We start from the raw sequence: 21,432 nt of genomic DNA, 5'->3' as shown, positions 1-21,432 counted from the left end.
CGTGGAACTTAAAACAACAACACAGGGATGATGACGCTAATAAAAATACATACGAAGCAGTCAGGGAAAACAATAGACAGTTAAAAAAACACGGCGACAGTCTGGATTCTGTTCGCAAAAGACATAAAATTCACACCTAGCGACAGCATGGTTTCTGTTCGCAACACGAGAAAGACAAACAACACTGAATAGTCACTGGAACACTGCACTAAAAAGTTGGTAAATGTGACACCACAGTCGAGAGCAGGTGGGGGGAAACTGGACAGAAGATGGGAAAACAAAAAAGGGGGGAAAGGAGAGTAAAAGCGAAGGGGGGAGCCGGGAAAGGAGCTGACGGAGGATGAGGACCCATAAGAGGGGTGGGGGGCAGACATGACAGGGAGTGGGGTAGGCAGAGGAGGGGAATACAAAAGGACTGGGGGGGAGAAGGGAGGTAGGGAGAGGTTTAGTGGGGAGAAAACAGGACGGAAGGGGGGGGGGAAGAGGGAGCCCAGGGAAAGGACAGAGGAAAGGAGGGGGATTGAGGATCAGAGTTGATAGGAAGGATAAATGGAGGGAGAGAGGGCATCATCCGGGAGGGGGAGTTGACGGAAGCCACCTTGGGAAAGGAGATGTAGGGTGTAGAGGTGGAGGGTAGGGGGGACACAATGGTGGAGACGTGGCAGGGGGCGGGGATGGGAGAGGAAAGGAGCAACCAGGGGGTGAGGGGGTTCAAGACGGCAGGAGGTGTAGAGGATGCGGATATGTTCGAGGAATAGGAGCAGATGGGGGAAAGGAATGAGATCATAGAGGATCCGCGTGGGGGACGGGAGGCAGATACGGAAGGCGAGGCGGAGTGCATGCCGATGTGCGGCCGAGCACCGGCCTTTTAGCGATTCGGCTGATGAGTACCTCGGAACTATTTCCATCATGTGATTTGACGTGTGAAAAGAGTTCCGGGATCTGCAGCGACCTCTTCCTAATGTTTATGTGGGCCGGTAGTGGCCCCTGGTGGCCGCTGACGTCTTTGCAGTGTTGTTGTTGTTGTTGTTGTTGTTGCTGTTGTGGCCGTTCATCAATATTGCCTGTCGTTTGTGTAGTGCTTCGGTGTGCCTGCGAGCGGGCAACCCGCGGCTGCAGGCTGCCAGTTTGGTTGCTGATACTCTAGGCGCCGTGATGTCTGGTGGAGAAGGCCACATCAGAAAAGAACGTCTCCTTCCTTACAGAGATTCCCATTTCACTTCCCGAAGCGTCTCCGTAAGACTTACGTGTTGTTCGAAGTTACCGGTAACAAATCTAGCAGCAAGCCACTGAATCGTTTCGATGTCTTCTTTTAGTCCGTTGTGGTAGGGATCCGAAACACTCGAGGAGTGCTAAAGAACAGGTCGAACCAGCCTCTCATAGGCGGTCTCCATTACAGATGAAGCACAGTTTCGCCAAATTCTCCTATTCAGTCGAAGTCGACCATTCGGCCTTCCTACCACAACCCTCACATGCCCGCACCATTTTACATCTCTCTGCAACGTTTCGCCCAGATATTTAAGTGACGTGACGGAGTCAAGCAGGACACTAGTAATACTGAATCCGAACATTGCACATTTGTTTTATCTGCTCATCCGCATTAACTTACATTGTTTTTTCTATATTAAGAGCCAGCTGCCATTCACCACGCCAACTACAAATTCTGTCTAAATTTTTTTGTTTCCTCCTACAGTCACTCAATTTCGACACCTCCCCGTACACCACGGCATCATCAGCAAACGACTGCAGGCTGCAGCCGACCCTGTCTGCCAAATAATTTGCGCATACAGAGAACAACAGCGTTCCTATCACACTTCCCTAGGGCACTGCTGACGATACGCTTGGCTCTGTCGAAAACAAAGGATTTCCGTGATACTCGTTTGCTGATCGAGCCTACCAGGAAACAATGTAGCAGCCGGTGTCTGAATTACTTCGATGTCTTTCTTTAATCCGATGTTTGCTGTTTTTATAGATTTAGGAAAGGCTTTTGACAGAGTTCAGTGGAACAAGCTGATGGATATCTTGAAGAGGAAAGGAGTAGATTGGAAAGAGAGACGACTGATACAGAATCTATATTTACACCAGAAAGTAAGGATAAGGATTGGAAACGAAATGTCAGAAGGAAGAAGCATTGGACGAGGTGTTAGACAAGGTTGTTGCCTTTGCCCACTGTTGTTTAACGTATACCTTGAAGAGGTTATTGCGCAAAGCTTAGATGGGAAAAGAGGAATATGTATTGGTGGAAAGAGAATAGAATGTATAAGATTTGCTGATGATATGGTATTAGTGGCAGAAAGTGAGCGGACAGTGAATAACATGCTCAAAGATCTGATTGAAGCTTGTGTGGAATATGGGAAGCAAATAAACACAGCAAAAACAAAATGGTCATCAGTACAAGACGCAGACTGTCCCATATTAAAATAGGACAATCTACCATTAGCCAAGTAAGTGAATTTAAATATCTCGGAAGCGCATTAACTGAAGACTTGAGATGTCACCAGGAGGTGAAAACTCGAATTTCCATAGCGAAGGAGGCATTCAACGGAAAGAGGAGACACTTATGTGGCAAATTAAATAAAGGACTAAGGAAAAGGCTTGGCAAATGTTTTGCCTGGAGTGTGGCACTATATGGGGCAGAAACATGGACGCTGAGACGAGAGGATGAGAAAAGGTTAGAAGCATTTGAGATGTGGATGTGGAGGAGAATGGAGAGAATAAGCTGGATGCAAAGAGTGATTAATGAAAGAGTATTGGGAAGGGTTGGCGAGAGAAGATGTCTGCTGAAGGTTGTAACAGAAAGGAAAGAGAACTGGTTGGGACATTCATTGAGAATGGAGTGCTGGCTAGTAGATGCTTTGGAAGGATTGGTTTGTGGAAGAAGACTGAGAGGAAGAAGGAGATACAAGATGACAGACGACATAAAGGGAAGAGGAAATTATGCAGACCTGAAGAGACTGGCAGAAGACCGGACAGCCTGGAGAACTACCATGTGAAAACCTGCCTTAAGCAGAACAGTGATGATGATGATGAATCCAATAAAACGAAGCTGAACATTCACCTTCCCTACCACAGACCCTAAGTGCTAGTTCCGTTTCACATCGCATTGGATCTTTACGTTTATACACTTCATCGACGTGACTGTGGTAGCGGTACACCACCAATGCTGCATTCGAATACTTTAGGATTGTTTTCTCCACTCATCCATATTAAGTTATATTTTTCTACTTTTAGAGCAAGCACACAAAATAGATATTCTTACTAATCATCCTGTATTCATCTATGTCACTCAATGCCAACAGTTGCTGTACAGTACAGCGTCATCAGCGAACAACCGCAGATTGTTACCCACCCGTTTCGTCAGATCGTTTAGGTATTCAGAGAACAGCAGCGGTCCTGCCACACTTCCCTGGGACGCTCCTGGCGATACCCTTGTCTCTGATGAACGCCCACCGTGTATGGCGTCGTACGCCGTTTTGTTATTAGGTTGGTTCACAGGTTCGTAGCGTTTTTGTGTTTCATGTTGGTATTACAGTCGTCGTGAACAACACAGACCATTCCTGTCCTGTATCCTTACTGGTGACGAGAGATGGTGTCTTTATGCTAACGTAAGGAAAAGAATGGAATGGTTGAACCGAAATTAAAGCAGAAACCCCCCGAACAAAGGCCCTGCGAGCAAACACAACGACCAGGAAGACTGCGTGGAGTGATGCTACTCCAATGCCCACCCGCATTCAGTTACACTGACAAAAAATACTGTACACGAGTTGGGTTTGGAAATCGTTCCGCACGCACCTTATTAACGTGACCTTGCGTCCTCAGATTTTCATCTTTTCTGCTTTCAATCTAAAAACCTTCAAGGAACCTCCTTCCCGGATGAAAATGCACTCCGAACATCGCGCCACGAGTTCTTCGCCTCAAAACCACATTATTTGTACAACCGCTGAATCGAATAGTTACACCAGCGTTAGCAGACTGTTAGACTGTTGTAAAGAATGTTTATTAAACTTACGGAACAACGCTACTAAATGGTTCAAATGGCCCTGAGCACTATTAGACTTAACATCTGAGGTCATCAGTTCCCTAGAACTCAGGACTACCTAAACCTAGCTAACCTAAGGATATCACACACATCCATGCCCGAGGCAGGATTCGAAACTGCGACCGTAGCGGTCACGCGGTTCCAGATTGAAGCGCCTAGTACCGCTCAGCCACAGCGGCCGTCGAATGACGCTACTAACATATAAACCTACGCAGTCCTTGTGAGCGAACATCAGAAGTAAATGAAAATAGTAAGTTCCCTCAAGCATGAATGTATACTTCTCCGTCCTGTGCATTACTCTCTCTTCAGCAAGACAAGTGAGTATCTGGTCACAAGGTTGATTCTCTCGGATGACGATTACGTTCTTATTCACGAAACGAAACAATGTCTGTGTGCCCTCAAGATATGACAGGAAACGGAATACGACGACAAAACGAATGAGAAAGTAAGTTAGCCAAATCGACGTATCGAATAAAAAAAGAGGACAAGTCGCATAGTGTGAGTGTAACGACCCGTCTACACTTCATCGGTTCAGCTGGATGCATCAGTATCACACATCAAGTGTTTTCAATAAATCGATGAATACCGCTGGTCCATTCCGACCTGAACGCCAGGGAGTGTTTAGTGAGGTACGGCACGAAATGTGAAACCAAGGCAGATTTCCCGTCTCTGCAGCGACAGAGGCTGTCTGAGTACGTAGCTGTTCTCAGTGCATTCAGCCTCTGCTCTGCGTCTTCGTCTAGCACGTATTCTGCAATACCACGCAATTCGGACCCTTGGCCACTTGCAAATGCAGATGTAACTACGCAAGGTCACTAATGTTTACATTGAGGTGACCTGCGTCTGTCACCGTACTAAAGATCTACGTGGGAACAGAGGTTTTTCTTTCCTTACATGTAAGGCAGGTGACAATCAGAGCACCTGTAGCACAGGTCGCTAACGAACACCTGGCCGGTGGAGCTCGACGCGGAGGTGAGCCTGTTCGAATTCCGGTGGTGGATGAAATTTTCACCGCCAGTATTTGTCTATCAATTGGAGGAGAGGTGGTAAAGGTCCTTACCACCAGTTTTTGCGCCAATATGCTGGATTTAATTCCAAGTCTCTTTGCAGTGGAAGCATGTGACACAGTCGACACACATACAGGGTGTCCGGAAACTCCAGTTACAAACTTACAGGGCAGTAATACATAATATTTTGAATAGGGACCCATGTCTGGAAACACAGTGTATCCGTTCTACAACGGTTTCAATTCAGCTCAACGCGTCCACGTCTGCTGATGGAAACAGAAAAGTCTCAGAGCTGCTCGTCCTCGTATGCATTGTGGTAGACAGGCGACGCGTACTACGTCAGACGGTCGCCTTATATCACTTAGCGTGTGCCTTGCTGCGAGACCTATCCACTGTCTGTGCGACTCCGATGCACTAAACAAGGTCCGATATACGTTCTCAGAATAAACAGACGCGATGCTTGTGTGTAGCGGAGCTCGAGGTAACGAAAGCGCCGCTGCTCGGCTGTATCACGAATATTTTCCATAACGTAGCACAAACTTGTTTTCCAAAGTTACGCAACGGCTCAGATAAACAGGTACATTCACCGTGAAGATGAAGGGCTGTGGTGCTCCACGGCAATTCCGCATGTCCTATTTTTCAGATGTACTCCATCGTCTTTGAAGAGAACCCGCCAACGAGTACTCGATTAATTTCGCGTACGATGGGTGTCAGTCACATTATCTTCCGGGACGTTCTGCATCAGCATCGATTACATACGTACCACATACGAAGGTTACACTCTATGGGTCCAGCCGATTCTCCTCAGGCCGGCCGTTGTGGCCGAGCGGTTCTAGGCGCTACAGTCTGGAACCGCGCGACCACTACGGTCGCAGGTTCGAATCCTGCCTCGGGCTGGGTGTGTGTGATGTCCTTAGATTAGTTAGGTTTAATTAGTTCTAACTTCTAGCCGACTTATGACCTCAGAAGTTAAGTCGCATAGTGCTCGGAGCCATTTGAACCATTTTTTTGATTCTCCACAACGTGCTGGGTACTGCACGTGGTTCCTGTAGCACTGCATCGACATACACCTATTTCCACGTAGCGTTCTGTTCACAGATGAATGTAAGTTCACTAGGGGCTGTGTTCTGAATTCGACAAACAGCCGTGTCTGGGCAGACCGAAATCCTCGTCGCACGCTTGTTCAGGGATTTCAGCACCAGTTTGGTATCAACGCGTGCGCAGACATTCTGGACGGTCACGTGATTGCGTCATAACTCCTTCCACTCAAACTAACTGCCCCTGCGTACTTGATGTTCACAAGAAACATATTGGACACGTTCTTGGAAGCTGACCCACTAAACGTCCGTCAGTAATTGGTTTTAGCATGATGTTGTACCACCTCACTTCTAACATCCGGTTCCAAGACTTCTCAACAGGCGATATGGTGGAAGATCGGCAGGCTCAGGTGGTCCAACCGCGTAGCCACCGCGATCGCCGGATTTAACTCCAGTGGACTACTTCTTGTGGGGTCGTATGCAGAGTTTAATTTTCGAGATTCCTGTGGATACAGAGTAAGATCTGCTGGCACGAGTTCTGTTAGCTGCACCAGAAACTGAAGAGACACCAGGTGGCACGAAGAATCTGTACCAGAACATGTTTCACAGGTACAATGTCTGCAACAACGTTGGTGGTCACCACATCAAGCCGCTGTTGTAATGCATCAGTACTGTTCCGTGCATAGAGTACGCTGTGATCTTTTTTGTTTTTTGAATAATGTAAACACGTAATGTTTAAATGTTAATACAAACAAATGTGCTTGAGTGATAAATGAATGTTTCATCATGTTTCCTTTCGAATTGTTACTTAATAATCATACTGCGTCACGCCTAATTCAGTTCCTCAAGCGAAGTGGATGAATTAGTCATCCGAAGGACAAGCAACTCCGTAAATGTGAAAGCGTTACACATCTCAATTGAAACCATTGTAGAATGGAAACGGCACTTTTCCAGACGTGGGTTCCTGTTCAAAATGCAGGGGGCATCGAAAAGAATCATCCGATCTGGAACGTCTATATATCTGAAACTAATAAACATATACAATGAGTTTTGTCTTTTGATGAACATGAAACTCAAAGTTTTTTTTCATACCTTTTCATAGATGTTCAATATGCCCCCCTTGAGATGCATCGCATATGTCAATGCGGTATTCAGATTTTTCCCACATTGCAATGAGTGTGTATTGAGTTACAGCTTCCACAGCTGCTGTTATGTGATGTCTCAGTTCATTCACTGTTGTTGGCAACGGAGGCAGATAGAGTCTTTTATCAACTCCCACAAGAAATAATCACATATGGTCAGGTCTGGTGACCTTGGAGGCCAGTAATGTAAGGCTGAATCATTAGGTCCACTGTGACCGATCCATCGTTCAGTAGTCCTTTTATTTAAGAATTCCTGCACTTCCAGATTCCAGTATGGCGCTGTCCCACCCTGTTGGTAAATGAAGTCGTTCGAGTCAGTCTCCAAATGTGGGAAAATAAATTTCTCAAGCACATCCATTAAGGTACTTCCTGTAACAGTGTTCTCGGAAAAGAAAAATGCACCATACACCTTTTCCTGTGAAACTGTACAAAGCACATTAAATTTTGCACTGTACCTCTCAAGTTATACAACTTCATGTGGTTATTCCGTACCCCATATTCTCACATTATGAAGGTTCACCTATCTATTTAAATGGAATGTTGCCTCTTCACTTAAAACCAAGCTGTCATCCTTCATCTTGCCAATAACGAAATTACAGAACTCTACACGTTGTTGTCTGTCACCTTCACGAAGAGCTTTCAGCAGCTGAATTTTGTATTCTTTTCGTATGTAAGAGTCCACGCAACACACGTAAGACGGACATTGGGGGCATGCTGAGCTGTCGAGCTGCACGGCGAACGGATATCTGCGGACTCCTTGTGAAACTATGGCGGATGCGTTTGACGTCTGTGTCAGACACTCTGGGACGGCCCGGCGGTTTGCCTTCACACAAACAACCTGTTTCTCGGGATTGTTCATGCCATCGTCTAATTCTCTGTGTTCTAGGAGGATCCACACCATACCTAGTACGAAAGTGACGGTGAACAATTATTACTGACCAGCACTGCGCAAAACGTAGAACACAAAACGCTTTCTGTTGTTCCGAGACCCTTTTTACTGGAACTGAAGTGGACGCACATTGCTGCTACCTAGTGGGAACGATGTAAAATTCGAGAGTGTGCTCTTTCCAACAGTATGTTGTTCACACTCAGACCTGCATAATAGTTACGGTTTCTTCAAATCTGATGGTTCTTTTTGGAACATCCTGTATTATGCACTCACTCTCATCTACAAGTCCCAGAAGTTTATAACGGGAATTTCCGATCACCCTGTATAAGTCATGAACTTTCATTTTGTCGATGTTGGACAATTGAAGCTGCATTTGATTGTGCGGCGCAGTGAAAGTAGCTTTTCAGGATCAGCTACTCGAGTTTTGCGCATAGCGTTCGCCATCCGCAGTGCGTTTTGAATTCCGCTACAGTTTTTCACTGTTCCAGTTGCCGTCCTCACGTCATTTTGGGGATCGCATGTATCACGTGTAAAGGCGGAACTACCAAATATTTTGTCGATGGCACTGTACTGATCGAGTGCAGCGATAATACTCTTCAGGAACAAGGCTCAGTACTTAACAGATTGGAGATTTGAAGGAAGACTGAAAACAAATTTAATATGAAATAAGTGCCACAGTCATGCATTTTAGGAAAATGACTTTTAAGTATGCCAGCTAATTAATCGTCATAATTCAACTATTAATGTATTTTATCTGAAAATTAAGTATAGTATTAGTCTAATTTCCAAAGAAGTTTCCAAAATTGCAAACTTTGTATCGTAATAGAATGAAAAATTACTGGAGATGCTATGATATCAAAGCATTATAGAGTAATAGTAATGGAGAGGTGTGTCACTTAGTGTCAGCTCTATTGAGTTACTGGAATAGTACGATAGTAGGGATTGAAAATGTAAATAATGCAATCGATCGGCAATAACTGCATTTCCCTGTTGAAGTTAAGACGCATAAATTCACTGTTAGTTGCGTGTAGTGTATATTTCTAACCTTACAGTTTGTGTGTAAAGGTTTGATACTTTATATTGCTGAAAGTTAACTGTGAAAAGAGCTCAGATAAAAGTGAAGAAAAAAGTGTGGTAGCTCAGTGGTACATTCATTGTTGATATGTTAATGACTAAGAAGCAGCTAGCAGAAGCCAGGCAAGAAGTAGCCACTACTGATTCGATTCAGTTTTCTGTTATTAATAAGGCAGTATTTTCTAGTGTAATTACTTTGTGTTTTCATAACTTCTGAGGGCCATATACTGGTGATATGAAATTATCTTGTGGGGCCACATTCAACTGGAGAATGGAATCTCAAATGTGTTAAGTGCCAAAATGTTCGTAATTGAGATCTTAGATACCTCATGCCAAAACGATTTTCCTCTCAAAAATGTATGTTCCTGTATGTAATCTTTGAGTTCAAACTGATGGAAAGTGATGGCATTCGTTTCAAGTCCACGAGTCATGGCATATTCAGAACCGTTAAGTGCCACAATGATTTATCGCTGATGAGATGGTAATTAGCAATGATTTCAGTCGGTTCATGCTTTTCAGGTAAAACTATGTACTTCACCTTTAATTAAAAATGAAAAGGTTATATTTTATTGTTGTGATCATGCCTGAAAACACAATATCTAAAGAGAGAAACCACCATCATTTGAGATACATGAATTGCATGTTAAAATTTATTATGTTAAGTTGAGATTTAAAAGTGAAATCAGTACCTAGGATAAGTGTTGCTTACTAATTTGGTAACTCACATCTTGTATGAAGTTGACAGAGATTCTAAATGCATGTGTTAACTGAATTCTGTAACTCAGATCTGATAAACCAGTAGAGCTTTCTCACGTAATATGTCTCCCTTGGGGCGGTTCATCGGCATTGAAAACGTAATAAAGAGAGTGAAGGTGCCATTAGGCGGCAGGTTACTGCAACATACAGTGTCCCGAAGTGGGACGGTGATTTGATTCGGGTTTGAATATATTTGGGACCATCGATGTAGGCCACAGAGAAATAGAAGTGATCATTTCTAAACGCAAGCAGAGTGATAGAGGTTATACTGACAGCAGGACGCTAACACGCCGTCTTAGGATAGATATGACATCGAGTGCAGAGTGAATACAATATTGATTAGTTTCCAAAGGATGAAAGCTATTACTCAAGAGCAAAATTTAATACCCAGTTTCTAAATCAGTAGAGGGTCAGTGGGAGAACAAGCCCAAATCCCTGACTCAGCATATGTCTGCAGTTTCTGAATGATATCATATTACAGATTTTCATGTCAGCATGTGGCCATCCCTACCTGACCCCTCCTCCTTTCCTCACTCTCCTTCTCCCATTCCACCACATTTCCCTCTTCCAATGGAGACAATTTCATATCTGTATGTGATGGCGAATGAGTCATCATGAAGCATTGCCAGTAGAGTTAGATCAAAAAGTTGAAATAGTCAGCTAGTAAATATTGATCCATCAGTTAGTAATAATACTATTTGCTAATCATTTATATTCACTTATACTTATGTTCCTTTATTTTTTTATTGCAGCAATACAGCTTGCGTCAGTGAGCGTGGTAAATGAAAATATTGAAGTGCTCACTATACCATCATCCATCCTGGCCCAGCAGCAGTGGTCTGCAGACAGCCTTCCAGCTATATTAGACCTTTTATCATTTAGTTATTTTCTACCTTAGTCCATTGATCCTTGTTCTACATTCCGCCATCTCACAGCATGTGATGGCTAGTCGTTCTAAATGGGGTGAATGTGGGTATAACACCAGACGGTGACTTTAGAGTAGCTGTAGACGTAGAAAACGTTCAACATGTTGGTGCTGTATTGAAGTATTCATGGTATGAATGGAACCACTTTGGTGGTATGAGGCAGTACACACAGAAGAAAATGTTGATGGACTATAATCGATATTACACTCGTTTTGATGTTCACATGTTTAAGCGCAAGCTTTCGATATTTAATATGTATGGTGAAGCTGAGTTTGAATTAACTTCAGAGCACACGTCCATTTATCTAAAGCATTCAGAACTTGTATGATTACAACTGTGCACTAGCAACTGCAGTGGATAGGCTATCATGCTGTCATCCATATACTACTGCTGCATCCTGTTACTTTATGGCATATTTGCGTGTGCATAGTGTAAATATAATGCAATTAGAAGAGTACATCAGTTCATGTATTAAGTTGGTAAGGGTTGACCCTGACAGTATAAAATCTATGGATGCAGAACATACTGAAGAAATACATATGTATATTATTGCATCTGTGGACTTAAATACAATTCAGGCTGAATTCAAAGCATAAAGAAAGTAATTATTTGGACAACATACAATACTGTACAAAAGTTGGCTCATATATATATATATATATATATATATATATATATATATATATATATATATATTCGAATGGCTCTAAGAACTATGGGACTTAACATATGAGGTCATCAGTGCCCTAGACTTAGAACTACTTAAACCTAACTAACCTAAGGACATCACACATATCCATGCCCGGGGCAGGATGCAGGATTCGAACCTGCGACCATAGCAGCAGCGCGGTTCCGGTCTGGAGAGCCTAGAACCGCTCGGCCACAGCGGACGGCTTATATATATATATATATATATATATATATATATATATATATATATATATATATATATATATATATATATATGTGTGTGTGTGTGTGTGTGTGTGTGTGTGTGTGTGTGTGTGCGAATAAAGAAGGAGATGTATGAAAATAAATATTTCCTGTTGTCCCACCCTTTGATTCAAAAGCATATGGCGCCAATACTGGTTTGTAAGCACAACATGTAATGAAGTAGGCTTTATGAAGACGTTTAAGGTGTGCAAATCACCATATTATTCTAGTACTAAACTGAAATATAGGTCTTCACAGAGTGAACTGAAGTCAAGCTAAAGCAACGTGCTGTACTCATCGAAAAGTAAGGATACGTCTATAAGTCACTTCTACACCATTATTAGACAGCAGCAATTAAACTGCTCTGAGCTATTCTCCCCTTATTACTGGAAATATTTTCGTGGTATAGAAGTTGCTAGTTTCGTAGTTATTACTTAAACACTCATATATAGGCATGTAGTTTTTCTCCTGTGTAAGAACTTACAACAGCACATAATTTACCTCTAGACAAACATGCAAAACCAGTAGTTTTCTTTCTGTTACAAGCAAAGAATCAGATGTATCTGTGGGCGAACTTCTAAATTAGAGACTAGCTTTCACAGTGACCGAACGAATGAATTTCCTTGCTATGGTACTTTCTATTTTACGCTTTAGTTATTATTCTGAAGAACCACGAAGATAGCGATTAAATGACGTATCACGTATTGTCAGTACAGCATTGTGGTGCAGCCAGAAGCGATCGCCGCTCTACAAACTTTGTCCCACATCACGCTCTCAACAATGGGATATCGCCCTACGTCAGCGGGTCGTTTCCCAGCAACATTGCGATACTGCTTCGTAACGAGCGATCTCGTGTTGAAGCGTCTCGTGCTATTTCGTTGGTGCTCCGTGTATTAAGAAAGTTGTAACAAAGGATACGAACTTTCTGTGTTTGTTAGATCTCTTCAGAGTTTCAGATACAGACACAGGAAGTCAGTGTCTCGCCAGGCGCAGCTGAGGAACAGGGGTAAGTGACCAGCCGCCATATTTTCTCAGTCATAGCATGCTTACACAAAAGTCATCTGATGTCGTAATTCACTGTTAGCTACCACTGCTTGCCGCTGTTATCTGAGTTAAGCAATACATGTAATAAGTGTATCGCTATGTTCACGCGTTTAGTTGTACCAGCTACATTTTGTTGCAGTCTCTGGTTACTTCCAGTTATACGAGTTAATGTACGTGCACGTTGTCGTATCCGTACTGTCTGGTGGCAATATGTGATACTGCAAAGAGATATGACATTTTGATATATTAAGCTGTGTACACTTCCTCGTGTTATGTACAGCTATATAAGATTTTTGTTTTCATATACAAGTGGCAAACAGGTATCACTCCACTTATTAAGCATATAGCTAAACATTTTCTTGACAGGCAAATAGCTTTTTTCGTGTTACATGATGCAGCAGCTGTACAGAAAAGTGAGCAAAAGGGCGCCTTAAGTGCAAGCGGATTTTTTCCGTTTCGTCCTGTCGTTGTAATCGGTTCGCGAGAATTATAATGGAGAATCATGACACAAATATAGATAGCCAATAAGATTCTCATTCTTAATCTCCCATGATCCGTAAATGAAATTAGGTGATACTCTGTTCCACTCGTAGCTATTTAAGCTGCTCGTCTTGGCTACTGCCTAACTACAACCTCGAAAATTGCAACACATTCCGAAACAGCAGTCATTTATGTATGACAACCAGGTCCTTTAATTGTTATTTAGGCTCTGCTCTTAGCTCCCAACCTATCCTTAGGTCCCAACCGAATCACATCCTGGGAAATATTGACATATGCGCAGGAAAACAGGAAAAAGTTTGTGATACGGACAACTACATCATTGAGCGAGTCTCATTAGGTGTCGTATACTATCATCTAATTGGCTACGACCACCAATAACGAACGCACTACAATACACAACGAAAATCTGTCGAGAAGGTAAGCCTACTTTAGCCGAGAAGTGTGTAATAGGTTTTATTTGCCTCTGAAACCTAGGTAGTTTCTGTTTATTACGCAGTTGTTTGTGCTACGTGACTGTGTGAAGAAGAAATTTTATTGTTTTTATAATATTTGAAGAGAGAATCATGCGGTCGGCAATATTGTGCTGGTAATCAAACTTTCTCTGGGGCCTGATAAAACACCGAAGTGTCTCGCAGCTTCTGAGAGCGTTGTCTGGAAAAGGCATATACCTCGATTAGGATATCACGCCAAAGCACATTTTTGACATTTCTCGCAGTTTAAGATTTTGTTGCTTGATTCTTCAGCTTTCTGTACGCGCAAATGTTTTACTGCTCTGTATTCTTTTGCTGATACCTCATTGACAATGAGGACTTCCTCAAGACATCTTCCGGGTCGGTGCGTCGATCGCGGGAGGAGTATGCAAATCAATCCCTTAGGCTGTCTCGGTACTACTAAGAATTATTGGGTCACTGCCTACTGATAAAACCGAACGAGAAGGAACGCCGCACTCCCTGAGACTCGGACGGTCTCACAGCTTGTATGTGTCTCAAATTTTGATGTTATCGTAGTTTTCCCAAGTTCCCAGGATTAACAAATCAAGAGTTATATAGTGAACGAAATGGAAGTTTGAGAGACGATGCATAACGTTTATCCACAACTTATTTGACTTAGAAAATTGTTCTGACAAGCAATTTGAAAAATTCTGACACCAAAGGTCGGCATTTCATGAGCAGCATTATAATTTTACTACACATTCCTCCGTGAAAAATAGTTGACAGACGATAAGACATATTTTCAGGCTATTAGGCTAGGGACAGATCGATGTGGCAGTTTGGAAGATGACTGACGAGTTATAAGACGCCTACCCAGCAAATTTCTGTCATCATTTCTCAGTCTACGCGATAGATATCCTAAATAGCGAGCTATTTTATCATCTAGGATGGGGATGTGTTATCTATATAGACCAGCGTTTCCCAAATTACGAGGTGCGACCCCCTCCCCCTACTGCGGGGGGGGGGGGGGGAGGGGGGGGGGTGTTGGGTGCGGCAGCTTTATAGGTGACAGAGCGCACGAACATCTCCGAAAAAAGCAGAAATATTCGGTCAGACAATTCAAAAACCTTATGTTCTAATTACAGTGAGCGAGTGCATTTTTGTAGTGTTGGCAACATCATCTTTGCGTCACACGTCACCAACTTGTTACTGACACAGCACATTTTTACGTCTGCTCTCCTCGTTCTTAACTCAGTATTATGCCTGTTGTGCTCTGTAGAAATAAGTGGTATTTTTATTGGTTTTGTACTTTGAGCGAAAAGTCTACTAGGAGAAGAATGAATTATCGATGGGTTCACATTTACTGAAAAGACGATGTCCAACATCCACAGTATGTTGTGTGTCGTAATGTCCTCAACAACAACTCATTGCGCATCTCAAAAGTCATTTAAAAACAGGTCGACCGTATTGCAAAATAAAACAAAAGAGTATTTTGTTGGGAAAAGAAATTCTTTACACTGAATGAAACTTGACTCTACTAGGATCCTCTAGCAGGAAAATGAGAATGTTATGGGAGCATCACATGAAATTTCTCCCTTAACTGCCAAAACAAAATAACCTCATGGTTTTGGTGAGAGGTTACTCAAATCTTTAATTCTTAAAGCAACGCGAAATTTTTTGATGAAAATATGTAGTGAAAAATGGATGCGATATCTCTTTCAGACAACAGTGTGCAACGTATTTTCGGAGAAATAGCCCTGAATGGGAAGGAACAGCTAGTTAAAGGACTGAAAATATTTCCATTTTTTGTCTTGCTGTGTGATGATTCTACTGAAATAGCTCAACAGTGGGACATTAAGAGTACAACGCCAATTTTTCGTCTGAGAAGAAAACTGCGGATGAACTATTGTTTTATAAAAACTTGGGAACAACATGAAATGGCTCTCAAGTATTTTATTCTGTTAATTAATTTTTGGTTGAAAATGGTTTGTCTTGGGATAGAATTATGGGACTTTGTACTGATGGAGCACCGACAACGTAATGCTCACGTTCTGATTTTCTAAGTGAGTCATCATCGGTGAAGACCCGGGCGGCGTCAAGAAGAGTTCAAACTATATTTTCCTCATTCGTCTTGAGAAGACTGCCAGTGCAAGTTAGCAAAATCACCTTCAGCGATTGATGTGCATGCACGTTCTGATGAAATGCAAGAGGATTCAGTTGAATGTCGTTGCAGTGCTAAAGAACAGTTTCAACAAATGATTTTGGAAGAACTTAGGACTAGTTCCTTCCTGCGTATCCAGGAGTGGCAATGGAAGCCTCGTAAAGTGCTCATCTACAGACCTACGCGAGACCGGATTCTCGACACTGGCCATCATGAGAACAAAACACCGCTGTCGCCTGAACGTGGAGAGATACCTCAGATGTGTTTCAGCTGGATGGTAACCAGACATTAAGGAGCTGCATAAACAAAACCGATTTCAGCCGTCTCGTTGATGCTCTGATTTTTTCTGGTGACTTTTACACAGATAAATAATATTACATGTGAAAGACGTTCTTCAAATAACAACAGTATCATTAGGTGTGTGACATAAGGACTTTTGGACACTGTAGTTTTGTAATACTCTGTGTTTGGTAACCCTCTCATACTAAAGTGCGGATTTCAGATTGTTCCCAAATAAAGGTATTTTTAGCAAGGAGGAGATAAATAAATAAATAAAATAAATACACATAGGAGTCATGAGATATTCTGGCATTGTTGTGGGGGATAACAGGTAGAAAAAGTTCTGAACCATTGCCCTGGACGAAACTGGTGCGAGATACTTTCCTGACACGGAAGTGGAGTACATTTATGAATGGAACATGTCGGTCCATTCATTCCTAACACTGTCTCGAAGTTGTCGACTTCAATATAGACGGGATACTCTCTACACTACTCTCAGCAGTGTGTGGCCAACTGGCGTACAGAGGTATATCTGCAGCTCCTGAGACTGCACAAAACTGTGCAGTCAGTTGTCTTCCAGACGGCATGGAATTTCGTAATGGAGTAAAGTCACGATGTCTGTCCTATTAGTCGAGCTAGTTCTGACCATTTCTTGCGACTGCAAACTGTCATCAAAGACTGTAATAGACACTTTGTGACACAGTGGACTATGATTGACCTACAGCAAGGCGTCCAAGGTTTATACAGTGCAACAACGGTCCAAAAGTAGTGGCTGCGGCGTTTCATTGTAAACCTTACCGAGAGCATCCGCAGCACTCGAGAAAATCTCAAATCCTGCATATAATATGGGTGTACCGCAGGCCTTTTTGTTATCTCTGACATAACTGCCAGTCATAACGCGGAGTGCTCTGTTCCCGAGAACCGAAGATACGTTATCGTTACTGCTGTTTGGTACCTTCTCGAAATTCTTAATTGTGAGTTATGTATCATTCGACAGATGAAAGGGGACACCCTCATTGCCGAAGTATGTTATGCTTATTCTGAATGCTACTACGTGAGAAACTCGATGCACCAGGCCATAGATCTCATAATAATCAGAAGATATATATATTACTAAAATATTTTGTATTCACTCTCACCAGTTTTGTAGAATTACTCGCACCACCTACGATTCTACAACCGAGAAAAAACACAACTAGTTCGTCGTTTGTTTGAAATTACACATCCTATCGCCATCGTAGAAGTGGAGACGGCCTTTTACCCATTGAATTAGTAATAATAATTCCAGAATAAAACTGGAAACATTTAAGTTCAGACTGGTGTCATTGAATATAAAAAAGTGTCAAGTTCCTAACAAAATAAAATAATTTTGCCTTTTTCGTGCGAAGTATGTTCCACTCGACTGAGCATTGCTTGGTTGAGCTGTACATAGTGTGACATAGAATTAAATATCATAATTAGCTGTGAGAATGTGACACGTTGCATTATTAGCATTTGCTTGTAATGTTTAGGAACTTTTGTGTCTATTAAGCTTCGGAGGCACAGAAAAAATATTGTTATCTCATACATCAAATTTTGTTGGGACATCGATAATGGTAAAAGCCTTTAGAGTCCTCGTCCAGCCTCAAATATCATTCTGTATTTTGTCGCCAAGGTATGTTACTAATCTCCAACTATACCTTTAAATACGAGTCACGAGAAGAAAATATAAGTTTTAAAATTAGTATTATCACTTTAACGCCAAGGCGAAGGTTTACTGAATTTAGTCCGACAATGAACAACAATCAAGAACCATACTTAATTTGTCTATCGTAGGAACTTAAGGTCGATGTGGATACATATCAAAGAATCGTGACCATCTGGAACGAGTAGATAGGCCACCGGATCATCATCTTTGTGCTGCCGCTGCAAACCGTGGTCTGGTGTCGCAATAACGAGGTTTGACAGTTAGTGCAACTTGCTGCACAGACCTTCGTAATTTCCGGAATATTATACGGCATCCATGATGAAACTGCTTTACGTGTATTGTATGAGTTGGCTTCAGCTGCAGACGCAAGTAGGTGGTGTGAAAGCAGTGACTGATTTTGCAGCCATTCTGCCCCCACCTGCAGATTAAGGTAGTGAGATATAGCGGCAACAGAGAGACAAGCTGTAGGGTCAGTCAAATCATATTTACCGTATTTCCTTAATTTCAACGTTCATTCTGAAGACTTGCTTGCAGATTACAATAAATACATTGTCAACTCCACCCACACATGCAAACGCAGATCCATCCCTGGCATTTTCTACCTTTTAACACTAACATCTTGGCAGTCACATTACGAGTTCGCAAACATAATTGTTTTACATTGAAGCACCTTTATTAGAAGCAGACCCCGGATCCGTTAACCAGCCTTGCCAAGTTATTAGTTTAGCACTGTCAATCTTTACCACAAGCATTACCAGTTTAATGTAATAAACAGAGTTAAATGTGGTTCTTGTTTAATTTCATACGTAATGACTTCCTTATTCAGTATTTCTGAGAGTAGTAATTAATTATGTCAGATTAGACGAGCCACTTTACATAGTTTTATTCAATACCCCGAATATACCCATACAGCCTGTGTACATAATAAAAACATTTTTCAAGATCAATTACGTAAGTGCATTTACAACATAACATTGTTTCATACAAATAAACGTTGTAAGTTAACCAGCCTGGCTATCGTATGGTTAGGTTGGAGGTCTTTGCTAATACCACAGTGTATGGGAATTACAATTACTCACGAGGAAACGAAGTGGTTACTAAACTCACAAGCAGCAAGTTGTGTTGCACAACGCCTTTAGTCACAGACACAGCAAAATATTAATTCACTGGCGTTGTTCACCTTACATGTACCACATCATTATATAATTTTAGATCCAAGTTTTCGTTCTAAAGAGAGTAACCATTCGAAGAAGATATCGCTAAATACATGCGTTCACGTAACTATGACCAGTATAATAACACAGCAAAGGCAACAAGACTCAATAAGACATGATTCTGTGCATCTTGTGCGGCTTAGTAATAGTCTCAAAGCTATTTAACTGTAAGAACGTTGAAAGAAATCAATAATTATTAGAGTCAAAATGAACACTAATACTACACAGTAGAGGTGACCTATGTCATTACTTAACCTGAACTGTCGTAGATGGATTTGCATTTAGATGGCCGTTATTCTGAAAAGGAGACATTACATTACACTGTTGATGCATCGTTATGGTAGTTCCTGGATATCTAAGTGCAAATAAACTCACAATAGTCTGGATTATGTCACCATCTACGTTACTTGTACTGTGCAGTACTAATGGTTCATTGTGAGCTCAATATCTATTGGTATGTCTTTGACGTCCTTATAATTACATGCCTCCGAAACTATGTATAAGCAGCCCAGGAGGTACAGAATAGAAAGTCACTGTGTTAAGTTACCTCTCTTGTCTTATTGGACTGTTCGCAAACAAAGATGGCGAATGTAAATTTAGTAACTACTAAAGTACGTCACAGATGGATGTTATCACATGTTCACGCTTAGAATGTATGTCCTGTGGGGCATAAAAAGTTACCATCAAACCTCACTGAACTCTTCCATCCAGTACGCGTATTGGCTCATGGTCAGTCTAAAGTGTAGTGTAATGCCATAAATAAATACATATTATAAAAGTTGGTGCACAAATGCGTGCCACCAAAACTCAGAAACGTTTCCCGGTACGATAAAGGTCGTTATACGGTGTGGCAGCCCTCTAGGCTCCATCAGTGAAGAACTTTCCCGTTTTTACCTGAAGGGTTATAAGGGCTGGAAAGTTTCACCCTCTAGAAGTTAGTATTGGAGAGCATTCCACAACATTCCAGAATGTTCCAGAATGTTCCACAATGATCGAGAATGTTCGGGAATAGTCTGGAATATTCTGGATGGAACATCCCGGGACTTCTCAGATCATTGTGGAACATTCCAAAAAGTTCTAGAACGTTGTGGAATGTTCTGGAACATTGTGGACTGTTCGAAGCCTTTTTGCTGTGTTCTGGAATCCGCCACTGGTGGGGCTACCCATATATAAAGCAAGACCATCGTGGTTTCGATCGCCAGTTTCTTATCTGTGACGAAGGGAGGAACCGAAAGAGTAATGCTGTGGGTGAATAAAAACAATTAGTCAAGTGTAGGTAGTCAAAAACATACAGTGGTGGATATAAATCTAAAATAAAGTACGACAAATGTGTAAAGTGTACTCAGTGTATTTGATAATAGAAAGCTGACTGGATTTATGTTTCAGACAATGCCCAAACGTAAAAGGAGTAGATCTTACCAGTTCTGAAGCAAAACGTTGAAAACAAAAACAGCAGCGAAATAACGAAACAGATGAAGAGCTCGACGCACGTTTAAATTTCAAGGAACGAGAATGAGCACCGTGAGAAGCAGAGAAACCGAAGAAAAACGAAATGAACGGACTGAAGAATGAACAACCGCGGCACAATCTTATAATACAAGGCTGCGAACTCGAGCCAGCCATGAAAACATCACAGTACGACCCGACGAAAGAATACAACCAACATAAAGACGTCGTAATCTGAACAATGCATAACATCTGCGAATTTTTCAACGTGAAACACCTTGATTCTGTAACGTGAGTGGAAAAATTTGATTACCATCACTGGAAGCATCTACGTAGGAGCTTTTACGTTACATGACCGGGGGAACCCCAGAATCAAAACATTCTCTTCAAAATACAAAAGCGTACAACGTCTAATTGCTAACGGCTTTTTTCGCTGTCACTGCAATCATCAGTAATAGAGATGGAATGGACTATGTTTTTTTCTATCCAAAGACAAGTCTATTACAACATGGGATCATTACTACTACTACTACTACTACTACTACACAGCGACGACTATAAATAGCTGTAAGTATATTTAATCTGAAATGGAGAAACAGATTTTGATCAACGACGCACAAATATCAGTGGATTGAGAGGAGAAGTAGTCCGCGATGTACAGAAGATCATAAACAAACACAATCAACTGATTCACATATTCAAAACAGCACTAAACCGAATGCTTCCAGATGACTATAAAGTTATAATTCGAGCCGACAAAAGACCACATGGAGATCACGAACGTCGGTTTAATGCACCTCAGATAGACGAAGTGGCCATCGTAATTGTCGACAGTGAAAACTCAAGCCATGACATAGTTGTACAGA

This window comes from Schistocerca piceifrons, chromosome 6 (genome assembly GCF_021461385.2).
Source record: "Schistocerca piceifrons isolate TAMUIC-IGC-003096 chromosome 6, iqSchPice1.1, whole genome shotgun sequence".
In the NCBI taxonomy this organism is placed as follows: Eukaryota; Metazoa; Arthropoda; class Insecta; order Orthoptera; family Acrididae; genus Schistocerca; species Schistocerca piceifrons.
Note: the sequence above shows the minus strand (reverse complement) of the source record.